At 40.1% G+C, this 14,327-nt stretch overlaps 1 protein-coding gene across 1 annotated transcript in view; it reads left to right on the top strand.

Annotated features, from left to right (window-relative positions):
* Positions 1-4,403: 4,403 nt before the first annotated feature.
* Positions 4,404-14,327, top strand: part of MAP3K4 (mitogen-activated protein kinase kinase kinase 4) — a 92,269-nt gene continuing 82,345 nt past the window's right edge. The window contains exon 1 of the mRNA XM_082756084.1: positions 4,404-4,524. The gene's annotated coding sequence lies outside the window, so the exon portion shown is untranslated. The remainder of the gene's footprint in view (positions 4,525-14,327) is intronic.

Genomic DNA, 14,327 nt, shown 5'->3' with positions numbered 1-14,327 from the left:
ATGGGAAAAAGAGGGAACCTCTGGGAAATTTACATAATTTTCCATGCATGTGGCATTCATACACACTTTGAGAAAATTTACCCATTTTTGCATATTAGTAATGTGTTCATATCAACAAAACAGGTTCTATTTTGCCTCCTACTTTTTTAAGTTTATCACTGATCACTTTATTCTTTACATTATTTAGTTTTTATTGTCTTTTTTTTTTTTTTTTTTTTTTAAACTGGCTAGAATTTCTTTCCTTTGTACAAATGCAAATAAAAATATTAAGTGGACAAATAACTAAATAACTATATTTCATTCAATATGTACATAGAATCATAGAATCATAGAATCCTCTCTAGGTTTGAAAAGACTTTCAAGATCACTGAGTCCAACCATCAGCTTGACCTATTGATTCCCATCACAAATGAGATCACCAAAATGCCACTCTAGTCAAGGGGAGTTTTCACAGGCATCAGTGAAGCTAAAATATCATCCACAGCAATATGGCACAGACAGCTTAGCAGATTTCAAATTGTACCTACGTCAAGAAAAGAAACTGAATAATACTTGGTGCATTTGCAATACTATCTCAATATTCTCAATTCATAGCAATGTAACTTTTTTTTTTATACTTCTCAGAAATCATTATTATGTGTCAGTTAACAAAAAGACTCTATTTACTCAAGAAAATATCTGCTCCTAGAAGTATGGCATCCAAGTATAAACTAATGCACACTTGTAAAACTTGAGTTGGTTTAGTGAAGTCTCTTGGCTGTTATCCATCACTTGTTCTCTTAGAACAGTGTACACTGCTGCTATTGAAAATATATATCCTGATATTAAAACAGCTACCGAATTACTTATATTCCTTTTCTGTGATAAAAATCAGTTTATCTATGTTTCAAGATGTTTTGAGCCAGACCTGAATCCACAAATAAAACATATCTTAATTGTCCTTTTAATCTATTCTGTTACTGTAGGTACAGGGCACACATTGTATTCAGAAATTACATATATTTTTCTGAAATCCTCACACTACCTATTTCAATAAACAAGTCTGAGGAGAAAAAGAAAATACCCAAAGTACATTTTTTCCAGTGGAAACACACACACAAACACACATTCACTTCTTTTCTTTAGCAGGCAGCTTGTGAAGGATGTAAGGAAGAAGACTTTCTTCTTTCAAGAAATCAGATGATCTCTTAATTTAAGGCTGCACAGGTATGACATTTACACAAATACTGCTAAATTCCACTGAATTGCTTTTATTTCAACAGCGTCCCCCCACCCTTTTTTTTTCTTTTTTTTTTTTTTTTCTCTTATTTTTACCTCTGTCACTTTGTCATTGTGCTCAATCTGTTTGTTGTTTAACACTGAGGACTGTGAGACTGGAGACCACAGCTCAAGAATGTACAACTAATGAAAATTTCTTCCTTCTCCACAAATTGTTTTCATTTCCTGAGGGGAAAGAGCAAAAATAGGAATAAAACACATGTACCTTCTATGTACCTTCTAATTGGTCCACCTACAATTTACAAAATATTATACTGTGGTTGCAATTAACTGAGCATTATACAACACATGCGGGAGCCAGTTTTTAGTCCTTAGGCAGCAAGTCGTATAGCATAACTATGGACATGTGATCCGAAATCATACTTCAATTTGGGCAAAAGATATTACAGAAACCATTTTTTGGCACTGAATCTCTTTTGGTCTTCAGACCAGCCAGAAGGATGGAATCAAAGTAGGCTTTGCATTTAAAAGCATGGCTACTGCATTTTTGCTCGACCAATCCAGTCTTGGATCTTAATACATTTCTGTAAATTTTTTTCCTAAAAAATGTGCTACTCTGTGGGTGTCTGGAAGAGTGCTGCTTGTGACATTTCATCTGAAGAAAGGTACAACAGCACAAGATCCGGAATGATAACAATACTAGTAACCACACTGTTGCAAATACGGAGGAAGTATCTGGTTATTAACTGAGCTTATTCACAACTCTTTCACTATTTCCTCACCCATTCCACTGAGCTAAATTTATATGGAAACTTGATTCCTTTCCCTTTTCCTGCTGCTTCTTTCTCCCTTGTTGAAATGATTAAAGGGCCCAGAAAGGAAAAGGAGAAGCGATTCAAGACTGAAATGTCAGTGCTGATGGAAAGAGGGGACAGATGTGCAATGGAGAATTTAAACATGATACCCAGAGAGAGCCTTTCACCTGTTTTCATTTGCAAAGTCACAAAAATACTGCAGAGAATTGTAGCCATCGTTTCCAGAGCTGAATCACTCCCGTAACACTAATGGTGCCTTGCTAACTTGAACCAGCCTGCAACAATAAATGGAGTAAAATGACAGAAAAGTGTGACCAAAGGTAAGAAAATTCAAGGACTAAATTTTCCTTGCAGCAAAATTCCTTGCAGCTTGGGAGCCATAAGACCAAATCACAGGCACGTGCTTTCTCCCCCTAGTAAAGATTATTGAATTAAATATTGAAATGAAAAATGCTCAGAATGGCTCTGCAGACCTGAAATAAAAAGTGGAGGAATGAGTAATTAGGAAAGAAATGATACAGATATTGGCAATAAAAGGGCAAGGAGAGACAAAGCTATGAAAATGCTATGAAAAGCTATGAAAATAACAGGCCAAAGGTAAAGCCAATTTGAACTAGAAGACCTCAGTACTGAGGCCAAGTACCCATTAACTATACAATGTGCATTAGCAATTTATTTAATATGCAAACACAAAGTCTAATTCTATAAAGATCCCGATAACAGTAGCAAATTGAAAATGTGAAGCTTATGATGAGTCACATAGTAGAGAAAGATAAAGATTCGGAATAATTTATTAATAGAAAATCATAGAATGGGTTAGAAGGGACCTTAAATATCATCAAAACTCCAAAATATTATTTGGCCTTGCTTTACTGACTTCAAACGCATAAGAATAAGCTTTTTGTTAGGTGTTGCCAAACTCATTAGCCTGACAGAGCTGCTGCAGCTCAGCATTCCCAGATCCAGCCAGTGGCAATGGGCAGCATGTTCAGCATGTTTTCCCATCACATGCACAACCAAATGCACATTTGCACACTTGCACACAGCTGGCCACACGCCTGTGGGTGGCCTTTGTCCTCCCGGAAGACGCCTCTCAGCCTCTCTTATCTCTCCAGGAACTGGGCCAGGTTTATGGCTGCTTTGATAATGAGCTCCCAGGCCTCTTATCCTACTTACTCGCTAGTCCAGCTTGATATGTGGTGATCACAGGCTGACATACACACCCACACACAAGGTACACGTGCTGCTGCCTCTAGCTGCTAGCACCCCAGGCTGATGGGACACTACAGCCCCTGGTCTGACTCCAGCTGCTGTAGCACCCACTGATTACCCACCTGTTGACACACTATCAGACCCTTTCCTCCCCTATTTCATCTGTTTTCCCACTCTTGTTCCTCCACAGATGACCTTAAAGCCTCCCATTCTCTGCCCTTGGTTCCTGCCCTAAACACCCCAAAATAATTGTACAGTCCCAAGATGTTCTCCCCCTGCATCCCATCATGAGTCCCACACCCCTGGGCAGTAGCCCCTTTCAATATGACAATGCTCTGAGGAGAGCACACCACTCAGCTTATCTTGACAGGTTTCCCACCTGGCCCATGTGGCTCATAGCTCTCCTGGACAGCCCTGGGAGGAGCAGGGGTAGAAGCACCCTTTCTATTACTGAGTTATCTGGGATTTCTCTGCCTGACATTGTGCTTCTGTGCTTCATTTTATTTGGGGGGCAAGATTTTACCACATGACCCAACACTTTCGAGTGCTGCTAAGAAGAGCAGTTAAGAAACTAACCAGAGTATTTTGGCTATAGGCAGCTTCTGCACACCACTCACAGGCCTTATCCAAACACTAAACACCTGAAGACAGTGGCAATGAACTACCTCCACCAGCCTCCACTGACTTTCTGTACATCTTTTGTCATTTGGTGTGTATGTCTTAGAAGTGAGTTATAGGACCTTGGAGGAAAACAAGTATAGAGAATGAATAAAAGGAAATGACAGTATTTTTAGACAAGAAAATGGAAAATAAGACAGCCAGGGTAGGAAAGATCATTTCAATACCCAGCTCTTCAGACATTCTGGAGCTTACTCGTTATATGCAGCCAGCAGTAAGTCATGGTCTCATGAAATGTGAGTACCTGCACATCTCTTTTCCACTGAGGAAATAGTGTGCACACGCTATTTCCTTTGCTACTCTGCATTTTTTTCTCTGATATCTGATGTTTCACAGTTCTCTTCCGAGAAAAATATTGTAAGGACAGTGAAAAGGGTGTAGCGTAACAGTCATGGGGCATGATGTAATAACAGTAGGCACAGTATTGCTCACAGTATCACAGTGTTTGGTTGTTTTCCAAAGTGACTGAGCTTGGTGACCTTTAAATTTGTTCCTGCTACTTCTGCAGTGTGTTTCTTACCCACTGACACTCCACCCAAGCCACTGGACCCTGGTATACGTTCAGCACAGCACAATTCTGGAAGAGACCACCATATTTGCAGTAAGTAGAGAAGATTTCTTTAAACTTCTGTGTTTTGCTTTCCTTGGGTTTCAATCTTGCCTGTTTTTTAATTTGTTTATTTGGTTGTTTTGTTTTGTTTTGTTTCTTTGTATGTCTGTTTTGTGTTGTTTTTATTATTACTGTGATAGCTCTTTTTTGTTGTTGTTGTTTTATTATACAAGATGCCACCTTTAAAAGAATCGTCACTTATTAATCATTGCTATCATCATGCTTAGTATTGCATGAGTTCTCACATCAGTGACTGGGATCCAGGGCTCAGTGCCATACGGCCAAGTAGGCCAGGAGAAAGCACCTTAGAAGTGAAATGGAGGTACAAACAGTAAAAGAAGCTTGACCAAAGTTAGGGAACAAATGAGTTGCAGGGCCAGAAACCCTGGTCAGTTCTGCTCATTGCCTCTGGCTCTGTCCATTTTTCTCAGATAGCATCTCTGGTATCTTGGTGCCACCTCCGTTTTCCACCTTGGGTGGGAGAGAGCTGGGGAGGATGAGGTGAGCTGCCACCCTCTGCAGATCCCTGGGTGCCTATGCAAGGTGTTGACCATGGGTTACTGGGTGGCATCCTGGATCCTGCAATATATTCAAAATGTATTTTGCTTTTATAAAACTATTTTGATTAAATATTAAAATATTCCTTTTACAAGGACATAGAAAGTTCAAATAATCTGGAATATAATGTGACAGACAGAATGAATTAATGTTCATCGTACAAGCAGCTTTGATGGTGTAAGATACTGCAGCCTATGCTTGACCACTTGTTAACTTGAGCTGTCTACTCTGAGAAATAGCATTGCATTCAGTCCGGCAACCTATTAGTAAGGCTCAGTTAGCCATATAGGAGTCTTCAGCAGAAAAATGCTACACTGTAAGGGACAGCTAGAAAATTGTAATGTTTTAAGCCATTACAGCTGTTTCCAAACAAATTTGTCTATGACTTGACTTAGATCACAGCCCTAAGACCTTATTATCCCCCCATTGGCAGAGTGGTTTGCTTTGTTGCTCATATCATTTCACAGAACAAAGCAGCTGAACAGTAAAAGCAATGAAGTAGTGAAGCCATAGCAAACAGCAGTGATGATAACCTTTTAACCCAGCTCATCATTACAGTTCACCTGACTTACCTTTACAAAGCAGATTGAAATGACACAGGCAGCAGAAGACACTGAGTGATATGCCCTGCTATGGTGACTAAAGCTGCAGTCCATGGCTGCGGTATCTGGCTGAGTGACTCAGAGGCTGATAGGGATGAAGCCATCCACAGACACCTTGAGGTGTGACTCCTTCTCACACCTCTGCTGCATGTGTTCATTCCCTCGCACACTTGTGCTCATTCCTATACCTCTTGTCACACACCAGCCATATCACGACTGATCTGAGAACTCTGCATCTTTGAACATAAAGTCTGAGGGTTTGCCTCAGACCACACGTATGGATTAACCATGAAGACCTGATGCTGGAGGTGGTCTCTAGCAGACAGTGGGTGGCTTGTGCCAAAGGGCAAAGGAGGTGAAGTCTCCCCAGTGCCAAAGACAGCCCCACAGCTCCCATGAATGCTGAGTAATACCCCACACTGGCTGCTCTGCTCAGCTGGTCACCCATAATAACTCTGGTCAGGAGAGAAATACTGTCAGAGGCGACCTCTATCTCTGAAGGAGTCACGGGTCACCCCCAAGCAACCTGTGAGTCACCCTGTGCAGCTTGCCTCTGGCTACAGAGACCCTGGGTACAGACCAGTGTGGGAAGGAGCAATCTCCTTGCTTTAGATGCCTGCTGCTGGTGGCCCTTGAGTGCCTGTGCCAGCATGTCTCATGAGGGCCAGGCCCAGCCGCACAGGAGGCACCCATCTTGTTGGGGTGCCTTCCACTCGGGGAACCCCATCTGCTACCCATAGAGGAGTCAAGCCATAAATCAACTTGTAAGGAGCAAACATACAGCAAGCCTGGCTTTTATTTGGCTTGAAGAATTTGGTCTGAAGAAATTCCTTGGCCTTGTCATGCAATGGGTTTAGACAGCAATGGAAGAAAGTGCAACTTTTCTGGGCATGAACACAGAGCTGCAAGCCTCAGAGCCTGCCAGCCTGTCCTTGCCAACCAGTTCAGGGGAAGTTCAGAGGAATAAGTGAGCCCATAAGCCCTTCTGTTCACCTATCAGCAAGAAAAGCCTTTCTCCAGTGCATGCTGCTTGCGCAGATTCTGCCTCAGAACATCCCTCCCAAGGGCTGAGCAGAAAAGAGCAGAGGGGCAGGGAAGGAAGAGGTTGAACAGGGTCCATAAAAGCATCAGTGTAAACACTTCCCTAATACCAAGAACTGCACTTTCAGCCAATCTGAAAGTGACTCACTGAGTCATATGGTCTCGGTGCAGGGGAAAAAAAAAAAAAAAAAAAAAAAGCCAAGTCATATAATTTTTATGAGGGCTTCCTGCCATTTTAATAGCAATGTCATTTCACAGGTAGAAGTTACCTAGGACACAAGAAGGGCATTATGAGCAAAGGAAATTATTTGACAGAAATAAAATTATCTTGTGTGCACACAGTAAAGAAGCAAGAGGTTCAGCCTCCCTACAAAGTGCAAACTTTCTTTTATTATAATTGCCCATCTATCCAGAAGTCCTTTTAGTTTCATGTCCTTTTAAATCCCTTCCTTTTCTTTCCAGAACAAGCTGGCATTCAGCACCGTAGGAAAGAATCCAAGCTAAGAGGCTTCTTTGTAGAGAAAATACCGTGAACACAGTTTCTCTCAATGGAGAAATTGAGTGCTCAGGGCACTTGGCTAGCTGTCATCCTTGTCCCTACAGATGCACAAATGTAATACTAGCAAGGACCTTTTACATATTTTTTTCCATGCTTACGTTCACTGTGACTTTTCCTGCTGGGTACGGGGTTGGGAGTTGGATTGGCAAACAGACTGTGTGTTATTATAATCACATTTTTAAAATCCTCTGGAAGAGTATGTGGGTTTTGCATTTCACTTTAAAGCACTTCATTAGGCAACTGAGTAGCATAATAGCAGTTAAAATTAATGAAAGATTTTTGTCTGTTTTATAAAGTGGCAGAGCTACAGGAAATGCAATATTAAAAACAAACAAACAAACAAACAAAAAACAAGTATTTTGGGAAAAAGATAGATAGATAGATAGATAGATAGATAGATAGATAGATAGATTGATATACAGATAGATAGATAGAACTGGAGCTTAGGCTTACATAGGCTTCTACAAAACTGGACCTGTCTTGTATCTCTCCTTTACGTGATATCATTTAGCTGTCTGTCCTATACTTGGTGGCCATTTTGGAGAACCCTGCTCAGCCTTCATTCTGAGAAATTAGCCCCTTTCTCCACTGATCTTAACCTCTGGAGAAGATAATTTGGAACAGTATTAGATCGGGCTAAGAAAGAATATTATTATTTCTACAAAAGGCTGAAAGAGCTCAACTGAAAAAAATATTACTATTATTTTTATTGGTAGTCTTGAAAGGATTGTTCCTCGGGATGATGGTGTGAATGTTGGCTGAAGAGCAAGATTTCACCACTGCAGGGCTAGAATTTGCAGAAGGGCTGGATAACACTTTTGTTTCTTGTGGGATTTAAGCCTGTTTGCTTTTCAGTATCTTGTTGCTGTGACAGCTTGCTGTCCCTGTGGGAAGGTAGAAGAAGGTGGGAAGAAAGTGCTGCTACTCAGGTGACAGAAGGAACTGATATAGAACAAATGCTGGAGCAGATCATACTGCATTCGCACTTGCAGAGTTCACCCTGCATGTTTTTTATATCTCACACAGAATTGGCATTTCTGATGCTAACTGGAAAAATCACTTGGCAATTTGTCCTGACCTTCTCTCACACATATGCCAACTGTGTAATATGGAGTGATCTGAAGGTTAAATCTGTATAATGCAGAACAAAGGAGGCTGGACAGCTGGACACTAAAGGAAATAAAAATCAGAGTTAGTTCAAAGTCTTTCTTATTTAATGAAAAGTGAAGCTAAGCTCTAATAAATCATATGCAAGAATCTGCCTTACAGTAGCTATCAAAACATTGTTACATGACTAGCTACACTTGGCAAAGTGTACAGTCATCCAAAACACCTTTGCATAGTTTTAAAGCTGTCAGTCTTTAGATTCCTTACCAGAGTTGCATATGCCAGGATATTTTGTAAATATGCCCCATTAAAATATATGTAACATCTTCACAAAAGTATGTACAGATAAGAAAATTACAGATAACAGTAAATATCTCAAATAACAGAACACGAGAGTTTGCACCACAGAGACAGGACTTTTTTTTTTATTACTTTTTTTTTTTTGTACTGATCGACAATAATCAATACAATGACAGACAAACCCATGCTCCATCCTGTTCTCTTAGGACAGCACATAGGGAACAGCTGGTACACTAAGGAGGTACAGCTGTGGCTGACTGGCACTTACACAAGCCACAGGAGGGTAAGAAAAGTCTGGCTACTTCTCTGTGTAAGGGTTGGCCAGGTTCTGATTCTGGACATTAGGTAAAGTGCCCACATCAGGAAGTTGGATTGGAGGTATTTTAAGAAGTTTGTATAACACTGAGACTGCCAACAAAGAACACATACAACACTCGTTTAGCATAATAGTCTTAATTTGCATCTAAAATGCATATGTAGGTAAGAAAACACATGTGGTAGGGAAGTAAACTTATCTGCATAACTCCAGATGTAAGCTTTTACATCCTGTATTCTGGAATGAGGAAATGTCCCAGATAGAGGCCTGAACAAATAGATTTTCAATACTTCATGTACTCCCTGTCATGGCTTTGGACACAACATTGCGACTACAATAAATTGTTATTTATTTAACATTTAAAATACAGCAAGTGAAAAAAGTTCTGTCACATTACTCACCGTTATCTTAAAAAAATACGGAAAGTGATGGTCTCTGTTCCAAAGAACCAACTGTCTAAAAGTTAGGACATATGAGAGTGGATATGATCAACGAATAACTCAGACTGGGGCAGACAAGAGTAGGAAATGCAAGTAATTCATTACAGCTTGTCTGTGTTCAATCAGGAACACTTTGCACAGTTTTCCAAATACGTAGGTTATGAGATCACAGGGTTTTTTCACTTAAAAAAGGGAAATAAATGTTTTGCCTGGTGAACGTGCCCTTTTGGAAGTTCAACCAATCTGTATTCTGCTGCTTTAAGTGTTGGAGTTAAAGGAAGAGTGGTAGAATTGAAGGAGTTCTTCAGCACAGCCCTTGCCAGTCCTCTGGCTGCAGAGTGGCAGTAGCAGAGAACTTCAGATTCAGGAGGCAATGTTGCATATTGATCTTTGTGAACACGCTCTGCTAACTGCCAAGGTTTGGGTTTCTTTTTTTAACAGCTTAGCACGGCTTTTAGCAAGCATAAATATAGCTGTACAAATAGTGAGAAGCTATTTTTGAACATTTTGGTCAGTGCTAAATACAGAATTGCTAACCCAAGCATTCAGAAGTCATGATTCAGGTCCCCAGAATGAGGAGGCTGGCCTAAGTATGTAGATCCATTTTTATTTGCTGTCTCTTTGTTTTGCTTACTGAAAATTTAGAATATCTCTGGATCATGTCTTAAAGCTCTTTACTTCAAAATTGAAGACAGAAATTTAATCTGAGTTTATATTTACCTTTAATTCATGCAGCTCTTGGAATCAGGACTTAAAGAATTCTTCCTAATGCTCTGAGACAAATGGAAATCTTGGAAACAGCATAAAATAAAATTCTTGCATCGTGTTCTCACCTCCTCCTAGCTCGTTAAGAACAGTCAAAAGACTTTCTTTGCTTATCCATCAAAGTGTACGTCATAAGTAGCTGAAATTTATTTAACGAAAAATGGGAATGTCACCCCGGACCAGACAGACCAGGACAGGACTAAGGCACCATTCATCTCCCACCTTCCCTTGTTTTCGGAGCTTTGACATAAAGAGAGCACAGTGCCTCCCTGTACAGGGGTGACATTAGTCAACTCAGTGCAGAACAGCAGCAATCTTCTGAGGGAGGCACTTGCTCATGCAGCACAAATATATCATGAATGTCACACAGAACACAAATATCATAGCACAAATGTCAACTACTCCAAGGAATACTTGCAACAGGCATTAGCTTAAACTGGTTTGATGAATGTTTTGTAGAAGTAATTCCAATTTGTGACGCATTTGGGAGTTGTTTTTTTTGTTTTGCAATTCAAAAAGCTGTTAAGAGGCAGCTTGTAAATAGGACAAGGACCTAACTTTGTGCAGTGAAATGAAAATAGCACGTTGCTTGCCCATTTGTAACCTTAAGCCCAATATGATTTTGGACATCCTCAGCTTTTGTTCTCCAGAAAATTTTAAACTTGGCCAACAATGTTGTTAGCAACTGAGATTTCCTGCAAGAATGGTTTATTGTCCTCATTCCCTTGAAAGGATCCATTTTTAAGCAATCACTGTCATAAGAGCTGGTGACTGTTTCATTTCTAAGAGCACTTGAAAATATATTTTTGTGGATGAGGCACACTTTATTCACTATTCTATTTTTCCTGGAAATACCTCAAAAACAAATTCCGCACACAGCGAATATATTGGCCTTTTCAATAGTAAGGATTAGCAAGCTTGCCTTCTACAAAATACTTTTAGCATCCTTTTTTACTGCAAGACTCACAACTGGTCTTTGCTGGAAACTAACTAACTTGTTCTAACACCATAATATTTGATTATTGGCTCAGCAGTCATTTACCGAAGACCTGTTCTATCTTCTGCTTGCTCTCTTGAATTCCACATTCTGCATTATATAGGTACTCTTTTGCCTAAATAAACCACCTAACTGTATTTCTGTTGAAATGCTGTAATCGTGCCAGGTTATTTTTGTCTGCAGCTCTCAAAGAAGATTGTATATCTCTTTTAGCCCCACACTTAAAAGTGGCAGAGGCTGCTTGATACCTGTGAGGGAACAAATAGTCTGACAGGGAAGGGCATGGGCAGGGCTTGCATCACCCTGACCCGTTCCTGCTTGTTGAGCCAGCTAGGCAGCCCAAGTCAGAGGTTACACCTTCCCTAAACAGGTGTAACTTGAATACTCCTCCAACTGTACGAGAGAGCTGGGGGGAAAGAACCACAGCCACTGAGCAATTTCTTCTGGGGTTTTCTTCCTGTAGCCAAGTGTTGAAGTTCAACCAAAAGGTCCTCCAAAACCTCCCTGGTCAAGTTGCCCATTCCTCTACCTTTGCAGATCTCATGCAGCAAGGTTATGACTCACATCACAATAACCTGAAAGTCAAGTCAGTGTGGGCCATGCATTCTGCTGCTACACGTGGAGGTAAGGAGATGGAGCACTCGAGCAAGGAAGGGACAAGCAGAAGCTCTGCAGTGCAATTCACCTTCTCCATGGCAGGTCAGGACTCTGCACTCTGGGAGCAAAGAGGCCTGCAGCAAAAATGAGCTGGCCTAGGACATGTCTGGCCATCTGCAGTGACCTCACCCTCCTGCAAAGCCACAGGGATTTCTTGCCAGGTCACTGCTGAATTTGCAGGTCTTTTGATTTTGCAAATGTTTTCTTTAAGGCTTAGCCCTACCAAATGCAAATTAAATGCATACCTATATACCCTTCCAAAGATGTTCAGAGATACAGTAGATATTGCAAATCCCTCTGTACCTTTGCTTTTCGCATGGAAAATGCAAAACAGGCTAGCATGGTTCAATGAACTTGAACTAAACTGAAAAATGTTAATATTAATTAACTTTCTTGCTTGAATGAGGCTGGGCGTTTGCAAAGATTTCTTTCCCCATCCAGCACTTTAAGGAAATAGGAGCCTTGAATATTAGGGTTGATGGTGGTGTTAAGGAGATCATGAGGGCTTTTGTTTATAGCCAAGGAGTTCAGGTATTGCTTTGATTATATACTTGGCAGCTGGATGAGCATTCAGCAACAAAACTGGGCAGCGCATTCAATTGAGGGTTCCTTGTTATTGGCAATAAATAAATAAATAAATGTGCAGCTTTCTGGCACTGAAACTGTATCTTATTTTTTTTTTCCTATTTGTATGTACAATAAATGCAAATTTCACAGTAAGCTAATGATGGGTGGCTATAATGTATGCCAGTAGCAGCTCAATGATTTAGCTATTCTGGTGGAAAATGCACACCTTGTCACACTTTCATGCTGCAATGGGAAGAGATTCAATTACACACATAAGCACTGCTGGAGCTGTGTTTATGGTTCTGCCAGTTTATTCCCAATATAAATACACCAAGAAACCCCTTTTTGGCATGGCAGATCATACAGAAATGAAGAGCACTCTGAGTGAGACTGCTTTGGAACAAAGTGCCATGTAATCCAAGCGTGTGGAAGCAGAAAAATCAGGCAATATACAGAGGTGAGAGGCATTGTTCACATACACATAATAAATGACAAATTAATTTACAATTAGTTATTTTTAAGGCAGACAAAAGCTGCCAAATTCAGTTCAGTCAACCATGGTTAAATGGTCTTTCAGCCAGAACTGTACAAGGCTCAATTTAGAAAAGGAGCACCTACACCAACCTCTTGTTTCTACTGTTCTACGCTTTCTATCTCTGCTGTATCTAACTACAATTGCTAACAGGACCTATCATCTAATATCACATCTGGATAGGCCCTGCTGTGGCTGTAATCATATTTATCTAAGGATATTTCTTTGTTTTCCCCCATCCATATTATACAAAGCTAGTGTTACATTTCTAAATTAAAAAAAAAAAAAAAAAAAAAAAAAAAGCAGAAGATGAAGTACGTTAAAAAGAGCCAGGTAGAAAACCTAGCAGACCTGCTTTGTAACATCATGTAGGTAAGCTGGCTGATTCTTAATGTGGTCCTCAATACAGACACTGTACATTTTTAAAGGGTATCTTTCAGATTTTTTCTCTATGCAAAAAGCCACATTTCCATAAATCAGCTTTTAGAACCCTGACCGCCAATATGAGTGCAACTGTTTCATGCTGAATCCTCATATTTATGCATGAATATAAGGCTCTCTGTATGTCAAACTACTAATCAGATTAACTTCTGGTTTGCATTAAAAATTGCAAGTAGTATTCCATGCAGAAAACTTGTCAGTGCACTTTAGTTACTGAGCTGTGGACATTCGATGTCATATTTAAAAGGCTGGTTGCTTGTTACTACTTTCTCAGACAGAAATCTTCAAAATTAAAATAAAGGTCATTTGACCTTACAGTTTAGAGGAAACGGAACTCTGTCATGACAACCCTACAAGCTGTGACTGTGACACTTCCAGCTCACAGCTTTTCAGGAGATTCATACTCACTGCATTGCATCAGAGAGTAATTTTGATAGCTCTGCCCTTACCCAAATGATTAGACAGGCAAAATTTCCCTTTCTGAGCTAGTAACTCCAGGAGAGGGATCCATTCATAGATAAATCCTCTTACTCAACCCTCAGTTTGGCAGGCTGTTGTGGGTACAACATGGAGATTTGGAATAGCTATAAGAAGTGTAGCATGAAAGATAACTGAAAAGTATTGGTAATATAAATAGATTTTAGGTACTTTCCACACTAAACATGCTCTCAGACTATTTTCAAATACAGACAGTGCAATAATTAAAACACATCAGAAAGCTCAGTTGAGGTGCACTGCCATGAACAACATAATGAACAGCCAATTTGTTCCTTGGTTTAGCAAAACTCACACAGGGAATAGAAATGTTGAAATCAAGGAAGTTTAATACTTTCAGAACCTGATTTTGTACCAACGAATATGGGCGTCACATCCAGTTATTGCCAAGCTGAGAACGTCCAAATAATCACAGCC

The sequence above is a fragment of the Aythya marila genome (assembly GCF_965140915.1).
Source record: "Aythya marila genome assembly, chromosome: 3".
NCBI lineage: Eukaryota > Metazoa > Chordata > Aves > Anseriformes > Anatidae > Aythya > Aythya marila.
This window is presented reverse-complemented; position numbering and strand designations above follow the sequence as displayed.